Raw genomic sequence first — 12,645 nt, forward strand, 5'->3', positions numbered from 1 at the left:
GGGAGGGAATCCAGAGCCTGTTGCGGGATTACATCCTGCTGTGATCAGGATTACAGCAGGGCATCCTGCTGCCCTCTAAAATGTTTAGTATGTTTCTGAAATAATGCAAGGATGTATTGTCAATATTGGGCTTCCTTGGTGGCTCAGCAGTAAAGAATCCACCTGCAATGCAGGAGATGTGGGTTCGATCCCTGGGTCACGAAGATCCCCAGGAGGAGGTCATGGCAACTCACTCCAGTATTCTTGCCTGGAGAATCTCATGGACAGAGGAGCCTGGCGGGCTACAGTTCAGGGCCACAAAGAGTTGGACATGACTCGAAGCGACTGAACACACAGGTACGCGCATTGTCAATATTATGCCTATGACACATCCTACTTTCCCAAAGCAAACACAAATTTCTGTCAGAGCAAAACAAGCAATAATTAATGATTATATTTTCAGAAGGGGAGGGTGAAGGAGTGGAAGGGATGAAAGGGGGAAGACAGGGAAGGGGGATATTTTGCTGACTAACAAATGCTGTAAACAACTTTATGGGACTGATGAACACGAACATGCAGGAAGCATCGTAAGAAATAGAATTAGCTTCAGCCTTGAGGAAAGAAAAGGCTAGCAGACAAACTTGTCACAAGCCACCAGGAAGCACCATATGAACAGACTGAGGCAGAGTCAAGCATAGGAGGCATCCTGAGTACAGGTGTCTCAGGCCAGGTATTTACTAAAACAAGGAGCAAGAGTGAAGAGAAGACTGGGAACCATTGTCATTGATGCTGACCTTCAGGTAAGGCTGACAAGTCAGTGGCTTTTGGAGTTGGATTTTGAAAAATGTTGTTTCAGAGCACTTGAGAAAGATTGTTCCATAAGACGTGGAGTGTAATGAGAAGGAGAAAGGGGATGGAAAGACAGATGTGAAAGAGGCAGGAGGAAAGGAAAAGAGGAAAGAGAGTCCAGGGTCAGTAGAAAAAAATATTAAAAGTCCAGAAAAAAATCACACAATCAGTCAGATATTTTAATTTAGCACCTACTATGTGCAGAACACTGAAACTCTATGCTGAGGATACAACAGAATAATAACAGATGGTACCATTCTTTGAATATTTACAAAATGCAAGGTACTGTGGCAACAGGTAACATACTATTTTTTGTTTCCATCTTAGCAACAGCTCTCTGAGGTGAGGATTCTAAACTTGAGAGGTTAATCACAGCTGGTTAATGACCCACCAGGTCTGGCAGAGTTATGATAGTGTACTTTCCTTTTTCTCTCTCCTCACCTTCCCTTTAATTTTCATAGGATTTTAAGAAATGCATTTGTGTGTATAGTTAACTATAAAAGATACATATTTATTGTAGGAAAACTGGAAAACACTCTTAATAAGGCAAAAAAGAAATTTTTTTTTCAAATCTATGCAATTTTAAAGTAGTACAAGAAAGAATATCCTGAAATTGATGGCTAAAGTGTGTATGGAAGTTTCTGTTCTTGAAATCATATCAACACTGAGTGGCATTCTTTTAAAAGATGCCCATTCGATAAAGGGAAAGAGAAGCTCATTGTTATTTTAATCTACATTTCTCCATTATTACTGAAGCTCTTTGGTCTCTCGCGTTTTTGGCCTTGGCCTCTTTTTACTTTGTGTGGCATACACTAGTCTTTTTTCTTCCTTTTCTTTGGGAATGTCTGCTTCTAATTGATTTGTAAAATAATATCAAGAATATTAACTTTGTTGTACTTGGCAAACATTTTCCCTGGTTTCTCTTGTTTCGATTATAGGATGTTTCGACATAAAGATTTTTCATTCTTGTGTAATCAAATTTATTGCACAATTCCTTCATTTATTTATTTTTATGTTCTTTTGCTTTCTTTCCTTTTAAGCTCTTTATATGTTTCCTTTTATGTTCTTTTGCTTTCTTCTGTTTGGAAAGACCTTCCTTATCTTAAGGTTGGCTTTGTTATCTTCTAATGGGCTGGGTTTTGAAGGAGGCAAGGGATGTGGATTGACCCAGAGGAAGACAAGGAAGGGATTTAGGGACTCAAAGCAAACGCAGTGATGGAGTTGGTGCTGCCAGAAGCAGGGACTGGCAAATGGAAATTGGATTGCGTCAGTCTAAAGACAGCAGACATGGAGGAAAAAACTATGTTTGGGACCTTGAAGACTGGGCTATGAAGCTGGATATTGATTTGTTAAACAGGAAGGAGACTCACGCCAACTTCTCTCGAAAGGGAATCCCACGTGGGAAAAGGGCACTGTATAATGTAAATTTACTGCAAGTTGCACAGATGCAGGGACCCGGAAGAGCTAGGATGCTGTTGCTGCAATCCAGGCCCTAGGTGTTGACATACTAAATTGGCATGACTGGCTGAAGAGGTGGAATAGAAGAGGCAGGCCCAGGAAATGTTTCCACAGGGAAAAAAAAACCAAACAAAAAAACAGCAACAAGAAGAAACCCAGCAACAAGAAGAAACTTATTATTGCGACTTAATAAGTACAAGAGGAGGAGACATACAAAAGGCAGAGGTTAAGCCGTCTCCTGTGTCTGGGGAAAGAGGTAAGGTTTTTGTTTCAATGACAGTAGCAGGGAGATTTGGAAGGATAAACTGATTTCGGGAGCAGCACAAAAGGGGAAACCTAAGCTTAGTGTTGGCACGCTCTAATTTCTGGGCGCTGATGGAATATTTCCATGATCCCATGGATCAGAAGAGAGAGCACGAGCAGCTCACTGGCAAAAGGAAAGAAGTTTGAGATTAGCAAGAGAACTGAAAGACTTGATTCTGTCTTCCCCAACATGTGACTCGGAGCAGGGCTTGGGCTTGAAGGAAAATAAACCAGCTTGCTGTTTCCTTAGGCATATTTGGGGACTGACTAATGATCATGGAGCCTAAATGGTGTAATTTTGAGAAATGACAGCTTTTATGTTGGTGTCAATGGTTGGGGTGAGACCCTCTAAGTAGGGTTGCCAGATGAAATAATAGATCCCAGATACATTTGAATTTAAGATGAACAGTAAAAAAATAAAAAATAGGGTAAGTATGACTCAAATGTTGTATGGGATCCCTTGACACTAAAAGTTTTATCTGAAATTCATTTTTAACTTGGTGTCATTTTTTTTTTTTTTTGCTGGTGGCTCAGTCCTGCCTGCAACGCAGGAGACTGCCTGCATATACACACAACTTTATATAAAATATATAAACAATAAGGACCTATTTATAGCACAGGGAGCTACTGATTAGTTATTCAATATCTTATAATAACCTATAAAGGAAAAGAATCTGAAAAGGAAAAAAAAAAAAAAAAAAAGAATCTGAAAAGGAATATATTCCTTTTCAGATGTATTTAGGCTTCCCAGATGGCTCAGATCCTCCTGCCAAGCAGGAGATTCGAGTTGAAATGCGGGTTCGACTCCTGGGTTGGGACGATCCCATGAAGGAAATGGCAACTCACTCCAGTGTTCTTGCCTGGAAAATCTTATGGACAGAGGAGCCTGGCGGGCTACAGTTTATGAGGTCAATAAAGAGTCGGATATGACTTAGCAACTAAACAACAGCTACATGTATTTTTATTTGGTTAACCTGGAAACCCTACCTATAGGGGGAGATTTTCCAAGAAGATGGCAGTTCGTACTAACAGTTGGTGACAGTTGGGAAACAGAAAACATAGCAGGAAATTTCATCTTCCTAAAGATGAGAAGATGCAAATGAAGCAGGAGGAAGAGATAATCAATGCAGAGTGAATGAATTAATCAATTTGTGTTTCCTGAGCAATTACTCTGCACTGTGCCAGTACTTTGGGGGCTTCACTCAAGGAGATTATAATGAGTGTTAAGTTGATTCCTATAGTCGGTCATTTAAGAAGCATGTACTGAGAACCTATTGTGTGCTGGGTTCAGGCCTTGGCACTAAGCTCTCAGAAGAAGAAGATCATGTTGGAGGTCACAACTGTAGGGAAGACTAGAATAACTTAAGAAATATCGTTTGGAGACCAGTTCGAGAGGAAATCTAATTGGGAACTAAAACTGTGGCTCATGAGAGCAAAAATGTGAGCTAAGAAGTGATATTTCTTCCATCTTCACAGCTTTGCCTAGTTCCGAGAAGCAGCCATAGTTGAATCAGTGACCTGCTGAAGGTGGTGTTAATGAAAGGATAGGGCCTTGAAGCCAAGCCTTGAGTCTCTCTCTGTAACTCCTTATCACACTCTGCGTGTGACACCACATTGTAAGAAAGAGCTCATGAAGCATGCCAACTGTGCATTCTAACATGAAGATGAAAAAAGTCTGAAGATGAAAAGTAACCATAGGAATATTCTGAAGACAAAGTGCTGAGCAATAATGTTCTTCCTCCAAGTTTCTGGATCCTTTGTAAGAGGTATTTCTTCTGTGAGAAAGTTGAGAGTGCAGATGAGTTTTTCTGACGGGGCTGAACTATGGTGAAGAGTTCCTTGTTAAACAGATCTGGGGAGGCTCACCTGGAACCTCCTACGTCCGGGCTCCCCTTCATGTCCCCTTCTACCCTGTCCGTGGCTCAGCATCTGATACAGGAGTGGCTGTGAAGTCATGAGACCTCTGCAGCCCTTGTGATGGGCATCTCACACACAGCGCCACCTTACCTTTTTAGGGCTCCTCTGGTACAGGGCCATAGACACAACCACTTGTTAGTGTTTTTAAGAGTACTTCACAGTTTATAAAGGGCTATAATCCACATATTTCTCTCATTACTCAGAAAAATCCCGGGAATTACTTTCATATGGGGAACCTAAATCTCAGAGATGACAGGTGATTAGTCAACGCTCACCCTGCCTAAAAAGGTTGGTGTTGGGATTTGGGACCTAAATTCTTCCAACCCTAAATCTCACAATTAATCACATTGCGGTTGCCTGTCTTCTAGGCAATTCTTTGTAAACATAACGAGTAAAATCCTGTTTCTGAGGACCATCTTCTGCATACTTGAGCTTTTGGATATGAGAACTTATTATTAAGGGATTTGGCCTCAACTCTTGCCCTTCTTTCTCTGATAACAGAAACTACCATTTATTGGGCACATTCTGTGATCTATGCATCAGTGAAGCAAGTAAGTTCTTTAAAATTTAACAATTGATTACCCAGGCTTTAACTATGCTCCTTTCCAAAACAACATGAGTCCTGTTCATCCCCCAAAATGTTACAATCTTTCAAGTACCTACTTTTAAAAAATATTTATTTATGTATTTGGCTGTGCCAGGTCTTAGTTGTAGCACATGGGATCTTTGGTTGTGGCATGCAAACTCTTAGTTGCAGCATGCTGATATAGGATCTAATTCTCTGACCAGGGATCAAACCCAGGCTCCCTGCATTGGGAGTGTGGCGTCTTAGCCACTGGGCTACCAGGTAAGTCCCATCAAGTGAAGTGAAAGTCACTCAGTCATGTCCGACTCTTTGCCACCCCATGGGCTATACCGTCCATGGAATTCTCCAGGCCAGAATACTGGAGTGGGTAGCCTTTCCCTTCTCCAGGGGATCTTCCCAATCCAGGGATCGAACCCAGGTCTCCCACATTGCAGGCAGATTCTTTACCAGCTGAGCCACAAGAGAAGCCCAAGTATACTGGAGTGGGTAGCCTATCCTTTCTCCAGCAGATCTTCCAGACCCAGGAATCGAACTGGGATCTCTTGCATTGCAGGCGGATTCTTTACCAAATGAGCAATGAGGGAAGCCCAGTCCCATCAAGAGTCTACTTGTAATAAAGACTCTCCTGTTTCCACATGCTCAGTCACACAGTCCTGTCTGACTCTTCGCGACCCCATGCACGGTAGCCCCCCGGCTCCTCTGTCCATGGAATCGGTCAGACAAGAATACTGGAGTGGGCTGCCGTTTCCAACTCCATGGGGTTTTCCCAATCCAGGGATCGAACCTACGTCTCTTGCGTCTTTTGCATTGGAAGGTGGAGTCTTTATCACTGCACCACCTGAGAAGCCCTTAAAGGCTCTACTACAGTTTCTCAATTAGATGTACTTGGCCCAGTTTTTGGACTTTGTGTGACGTTTGCAGGATTGACATCTCCAGGAATGCTCAAGTGTTTTATTGAAGGCATGCCTCCCCTTATCTTTCAGTGAGGAGGGTCCTGTGTTGATTTTCCTGAAGCTCTAATATGAGGAAGTCACAATGAAGAGAGGGGTGGGTGGATCAGGAATGGGAGCTGCATGCCAGCGCCTGATGGGGAAAATTCAGAACAGGACCTCTGTGTGCTCACTGCTTCACTTAGTTGATTGGCAAATATTTGCTAAGCACAGACAACACCCACATGCTAGCTGTTTGGGGATCTGGCCATATCCTCCTAGCACATGGGAGTAGACAGACAAGTTAATAGAGCATTTTGGTTTCCACATGAAATGCCTGCAGAGTATAAAGGATCAGGGCTTGACTTTAAGTTCTAATCGCAGATCTTGGTCCACAGGTTGGGGTACATGGCTTTTATTTATTTATTTTTTAAAAATGTTTACTATTTGCCTGGGGATATGCTATCTATTTTGATATTTAGCATGCAAGATTCTGTTTCCTTGACTGTAAAATAGAGACAATAATGGTCAAGCTACCTTGTAGGGCTATATTAAGTGAGATGATGAAAACAATAGCTACAATGTGTTGAGACTGAGCCTTATGCCAGGCACCACTGTAAGCAGAGTGGTGCTGACAGAGGAGCCAGAGGGGCTACAGTCCATGGGGTCGCAAAGAGTCAGATAGGACTGTGTGACCGAGGACAGGAAACAGGAGAGCCTTTATTACAAGTAGACTCTTGATGGGACTGGGCTTCCCTCATAGCTCAGTTGGTAAAGAATCCACCTGCAACGCAGGAGACCCCGATTCGATCCCTGGGTCGGGAAGATCCCCTGGAGAAGGGATGGGCTACCCACTATTATAAATAATTACAATAATTATTTAACTCGATCCTTACAAAACTCAAGAGATGGATACCTTTTTTGAAAAACTGAAGTAGAGTTGATTTATGATGTCGTGTTAGTTTCAGGTGTACAACAAAATGACTCATATATATATGAGTCTACTTGTAATATATATTGCTAAGTTCACTAGCAACTTCAGTTTAGTCACTAAGTCATGTCCGACTCTCTGTGACACCATGAACTGTAGCCTGCCAAGCTCCTCTGTCCATGGAATTCTCCAGGCAAGAATATTGGAGTGGGTTGCCATTTCCTTCTTCAGGGAATCTTCCCGTCCCAGGGATCGAACCTGCATCTCCTGCACTGACAGGCAAATTCCTTACCACTGAGCCACCTGGGAAGCCCATATATATATATGAGAACTATAGGTTATTATAAGATATTGAATATCTTAGATCCCTATGCTATAAATAGGTCCTTGTTGTTTATATATTTATATAAAGTAGTATGTATATGTTAATCCCTAACTCCTAATTTATTCTTATTCCCTCCCACCTCCAACCCATCTATCCCGTTTGGTTCCCATAAGTTTGTTTTCTATGTTTGTGAGTCTATTTGTTTTGCAAGTAAGTTCATTTTTTTTTAGATTGCACATATAAGTGATATCATACAATATCTGTCTTTCTCTGTCTGACTTACTTGACTTAGTATGACAATCTCTAGGTCCACCCATGTTGCTGCAAATGGCATTATTTCATTCTTTTTGGGGGCTGAGTAATATTCCATTGTACATATATACCATATCTTCTTTACCCACTCATCTGTCAATGGACATTTAGGTTGCTTCTATGTCTTGGGTATTGAAAATAGTGTTGCTATGAGGTGGATGCCCTTATTAACCTCATGTTACAGATAAGCACATTAAGGCTCAGACTGATGAAGTAAATTGCCCAAGCTCACAAGGGAAATAAGTGACAGTGTTTGGACTCTAACCTATGTTAGTCAGAGATTAAAGATATGTACTCAGCTAGTGATCCATGGTGCCTTCATAATAAAAGTGTAAGAAGATTCTAATTCATGGTTTGGCATGGTTGATTGTTTCTAATCCATTTTGCAACACTAGAAACAGTTTTAAAACCAAAATTAAAAATTTCCTCTGCTCAATAGCATTGGGACAGTTTAGTCTTGACCAAACAAACAGAAAACAAGACCACCCCTTTGGAGCTTGGGAGCTAAAGTGAATACATTTCCCTTTTGCCTTAATTAATTCTTTTATCTGGTTAAAAATAGTCTTTGGTGACCTTTGGGAGCAACGCTGAAGGAGAAAAATTCACCAAAGGGCAACATACAGCCTGAACTGAAAATGAGAAAGGTGGAGAGTAGGGAGGGAATTGTTGTTTATTAAACTTCTCCATATGCCAGTGATCTTAAGAATGTTATTCAACTCATTTTGCTCTATAAGCCTGGAAAGTGTCAAAGTGTTAGTCTCTCAGTCATGTCTGACTCTTTGTAACCCCATGGACAGTAGCCCACCAGGCTCCTCTGTCCATGGAATTTTCCAGGAAATGCTGGAGCGGGCTGCCATTCCCTTCTCCAGGGTATCTTCCTGACCCAAGGATCAAACCCAAGTCTCTTGCTCCTCCTGCATTGCAAGAGGATCCTTTGCCATCTGAGACACCAGGGAAGCCCAATAAGACTTACTGAGCATTTAAAGTACACCTGGAAGTGTGCTGCTGATGATTTATCAAATTCTTACCACAACATTGCAAAACAAGGACACAGAACCTCAAAGAACTTAAGCAATTTGCCCAAGGTCACATGTCTGGTTGTTGACAGAAACTAGTTTCAAACTCTGATCTGCCTGCTTCAGTCTGCTTTTTTAACACATTTCTGCTTTGCCCAGATAATGCTGGAAAAGGAATTCTCTGAGATTCTAAGTTGATAAGCCTAAGTTTTAAGTTCTAACTGATAAACCCAAACCACATCCCGCCACCTGACCCTTGTTTACCACTGGTTGACTCACACCTTCAGAGAAGATGGGAAATTAGGAGAGACCAATAAAAAATTTCTATAAAAAATTTTTTTTATAGATTCAATAAACTAAGCTTTGCTTTAAGCACTATTTTGGAAAATGTCTAGTAACTTTCAGTTTGGCTTTAAACAAATCCCTTTTAGGAGTTGCTGATTGCTCTGGAAAGACTAAATATCAGTTTTCCAGAGTCTGGGAGCTTTGCAGTGAGTGTAGTGCTTGTACATCTTAGAGGCAGGTCACTTGAGCGGTAGGGTCAGAAATTCTCTGACATGGGGCAGAACTCTTTGGGCACAAATAAGCTTGGGGCCAACTACTTCTGCTCTGAGCAGTCCAAATGGAGCTAGAAACAAGAGGCATCCAGTGAAATGTTTCACAGGATAATCCAACAGGGCTAGTCTCACACTTGCCTCTGTCAGCTATGTGGAGAGGCACGTGTTTTTAGAATGTTTTGAACTATTCTCTTATGCACTAGAAAACCAAACATCAAAGAAAACAGCTTGCTGCTGAGTTATGTGGCTACAGTGTTTACCATCACAATTCCATTTTTTCCTTTTTAAATTGCTTTGTACAATGAAGACAGAAATTAAAATAGACTACCTTGGGAGTTATCTGGTGGTCCAGTGGTTAGGACTCAATATTTTCATTGCCATGGCCCAGGTTCAATCCCTGGTCAGGAACTAAGATCCTGCAAACTACATGGTGATCCCATAAGCTGTGTGGTGCAGCCCCAATAAATTAAAAAGTAAAAATAAAATAGTCTACTTTTTCGAAAGGTTAGCAGTTTCTAGCATTTACATCTCATAAATATCCAGTTGCTAAAAGAAAATCATCTAACTATTGATGTCACCAAATTTTATTGAGCCCTTACCACGTATCGGGCATTGTGACAGAAGCTGATGATAAACTGATGAATGGCTCCTGCCTTTCAAGAAGCTTTCCATCTAGTGGGAAAACAGCACAGACATGTGGAATCACACACAGAATAAAATGAGATATTTTTCACAGTTGAGCTACTTCCAAGGCAGGCTGCAGTGACCGTGCCAGGGAGGGCCAGGTTCATATCCCTTCTGCTTCCTAATGACACAGACACCTTGTCCAGACATTCCATCTCATCCATCACTAGTTTAACCCTCTGTTAGAGATCAAGAGTGCCATCTCGGAGGATTGTTTTGAAATGCAGCACAGATCATCAAGGAGATCTGCCAGATCTGCTCTGTTTTGTTTTTAAAGATTTATTTATTTAGTGTTTTGACTGCAGTGGGTCTTTGTTGCTTTGTATGGGCTTTCTCTAGCTGCAGTGAGCGGGGGTTACTCTTCGTTGTGGCGCGTGGACTTTTCATTGTGGTGGCATCTCTGGTTGCAAAGCGCAGGCCCTAGGAGCAGGGGCTTCAGCTGTTGAAGCCCGTAGGCTCAGCAGTTGTGGCTCCGGGGCTCTTGGCCCTGGCTCAGCAGTTGTGGTCACTAGCTCAGTTGCTCCGCAGCATGTGGGATCATCCTGAACCGGGGGTCGAACTGCTGTCCCTTGCACTGCAAGGCGAATTCTTAACCACTGGACCACCAGAGAAGCCCTGTTTGTCTGTGTTTTGTTTTTGTTTTTGAAAGATAATATATGCGCCTGGTGAAAAAAAAATCAAACAGTACTGAAGAGTATAAAGTGTAAGTCTCTCCTAGTTCATTTCCTTGGAGGCTACTACTCTTTTCAATCCTTTGTAATGTTACTCCAGAGATGTTTTAATACTTAATATACATGTATATATATCTTTAAATTTTTATACAAATGATAGCACCCTATGTATACTGCTCTGAATTTTGTTTTTTTTTAACTTATTTTAGGGATTTTAAAATATCATTGCACAGAGATTGCATCTTTTTGGCTCTAAAGAATTACATTTTGTGGATATGCTGCAATTTACATAATCATCACCCTGTTGATAGACATTTTGGTTATTCTCCATCTTTTGCTGTTCCAATGCTGCAATGAATATTCTTCATGTATATTCTTGTATGTACATTTCTGTAGGATAAATGGGATGCTGGGTCAAAGTTATGGTCATTTTTGATAGATATTGTCAAATTATTCTCCAAAAAAATTGTGCCAATTTACACAATTATCAACAATGTATGAGAGGGACCTCCCTGGTCTAAGACTCCATGCTCCCAATGCAGGGGGCCAAGGTTCAATCCCTGTTCAGAGAACTAGATCCCACATGCTGCATCAAAGATGAAAAGATCTCACGTGCCACAACTAAGACCCGGTGCAGCCAAATAAATAAATAAGCATTAAAAAAAAAAAAGCTAAAAGGAGATGCCAGAGGGCATAAAAAAAAGTATGAGGACTTCCCTGGTGGTCCAGTGCCAATGCAGGGGACGTGAATTCCATCCTTGGTCTGAGAAGATCCCACATGTTGCAGGGCAACTAAGCCTGTGCAGCACAACTATTGAGCCCGCACGCTCTAGAGCCCATGCTCTGCAACAAGAGAAGCCATCTCAGTGAGAAGCCCTCTCAGCGCAACTAAAGAGCAGACCACAATCTCCACAACCAGAGACAGCCCGTGCATGACTGTGAAGAACCAGCTCAGTCAAAAATAAACAAATAAATAACAAAGATTTTAAATGTATGAGAATAGTTCCCCATACCCTAGCCAAACTCATGCATTATCAAGCTTTGCAATGTTTGCCAAGCTGATGAAAAATATCTTACTTAGTTTTAATTTTTCAGTCTCTCATTTTAAGTGAAACTGAACATCTGAATACATGTTCAAAAGCCACTTTTTGTTCAAAAAGTTTGCCATAACCTAATGCAGAAACAGGAAGGTGAAGAAGTTAATGGAAGAGGGTGAATAACATAGAACACCCTGTTGGATTATCGAAGATGAAAGATCTTGCACAGACAAGATGTGTGCAATAAAAGTTGGTCATTAAAAGTACTTCACAAGAGAAGTTGACTTATAGTCAAAACTGTGTTTTGACAATCCCTAGACAGCGTGGATGATGTATTGGAAGTGCCAATGGAACCAGACGGAGGGAAATAAATTAGTTAAAAAGTTGTAGAAAATAGTATCCTGAACTAAAGCATTGCTACAAAGAATGGAGACAGTGAAACCAATTTGAAAAGCATTGCAGAAGCAGAAGCAGAATCAAAAAAAAAAAGAAAAAAAACCTAGGTGACCCAGTAAGTGTAAGATACGAAAGAAGAGAGAAGTAATTTAGGCAAATAAATGGATTGCAAAGAAAGGGAACACATGGTGGTAACTTTGGCCTCTAATATTACTAAATACCTACCAAATTAGGGTTTTTGTTAGTTGGTTATATATATATATGAACATCAAACAGTGACAGTAATACACACATTGCATTGATTTAATTTTATAATAATCTTATTAGGGAAATATTATAATCCATCTAAATATTTAAAAACCAAATTAGAAAAGTAACATGTGCAAAATAAAAAGCTATTGAATTGTCCTGATTCATATCAGAATTCAAAGTCTGACATATCTGATTGCAAAACCAATGCTCTTTACACCATTCCAAGTTACATAGGCTTAAAGAAAAGATTTATGGAGAAAAAAATTATCTTACGTCATTCAGGGAAGCAAACTGCCCACAATATTTGCAAAGCACCAGGAATTATTCCCTGAGCTGCCATATCATCAGTTTAGTTTAAATATGACAATTCTCTGAGGAACCCATTATAATTCACAGCTGTCTCCATTCTGAACTAAGCAAGGTCATCCCCTTAACAGTAAAAA

At 40.8% G+C, this 12,645-nt stretch overlaps 1 protein-coding gene across 2 annotated transcripts in view; it reads left to right on the forward strand.

Annotated features, from left to right (window-relative positions):
* Nucleotides 1–741: 741 nt before the first annotated feature.
* Nucleotides 742–12,645, forward strand: part of RAB30 (RAB30, member RAS oncogene family) — a 146,786-nt gene continuing 134,882 nt past the window's right edge. Inside the window, exon 1 of one of the 2 annotated variants that reach the window (XM_043451090.1) lies at nucleotides 742–779. The gene's annotated coding sequence lies outside the window, so the exon portion shown is untranslated. Of the gene's footprint in view, nucleotides 780–2,523; nucleotides 2,543–12,645 lie in introns of those variants that run through there. The other variant, XM_043451092.1, reaches the window with a different exon arrangement.

The sequence above is a fragment of the Cervus canadensis genome, chromosome 29, assembly GCF_019320065.1.
Source record: "Cervus canadensis isolate Bull #8, Minnesota chromosome 29, ASM1932006v1, whole genome shotgun sequence".
In the NCBI taxonomy this organism is placed as follows: Eukaryota; Metazoa; Chordata; class Mammalia; order Artiodactyla; family Cervidae; genus Cervus; species Cervus canadensis.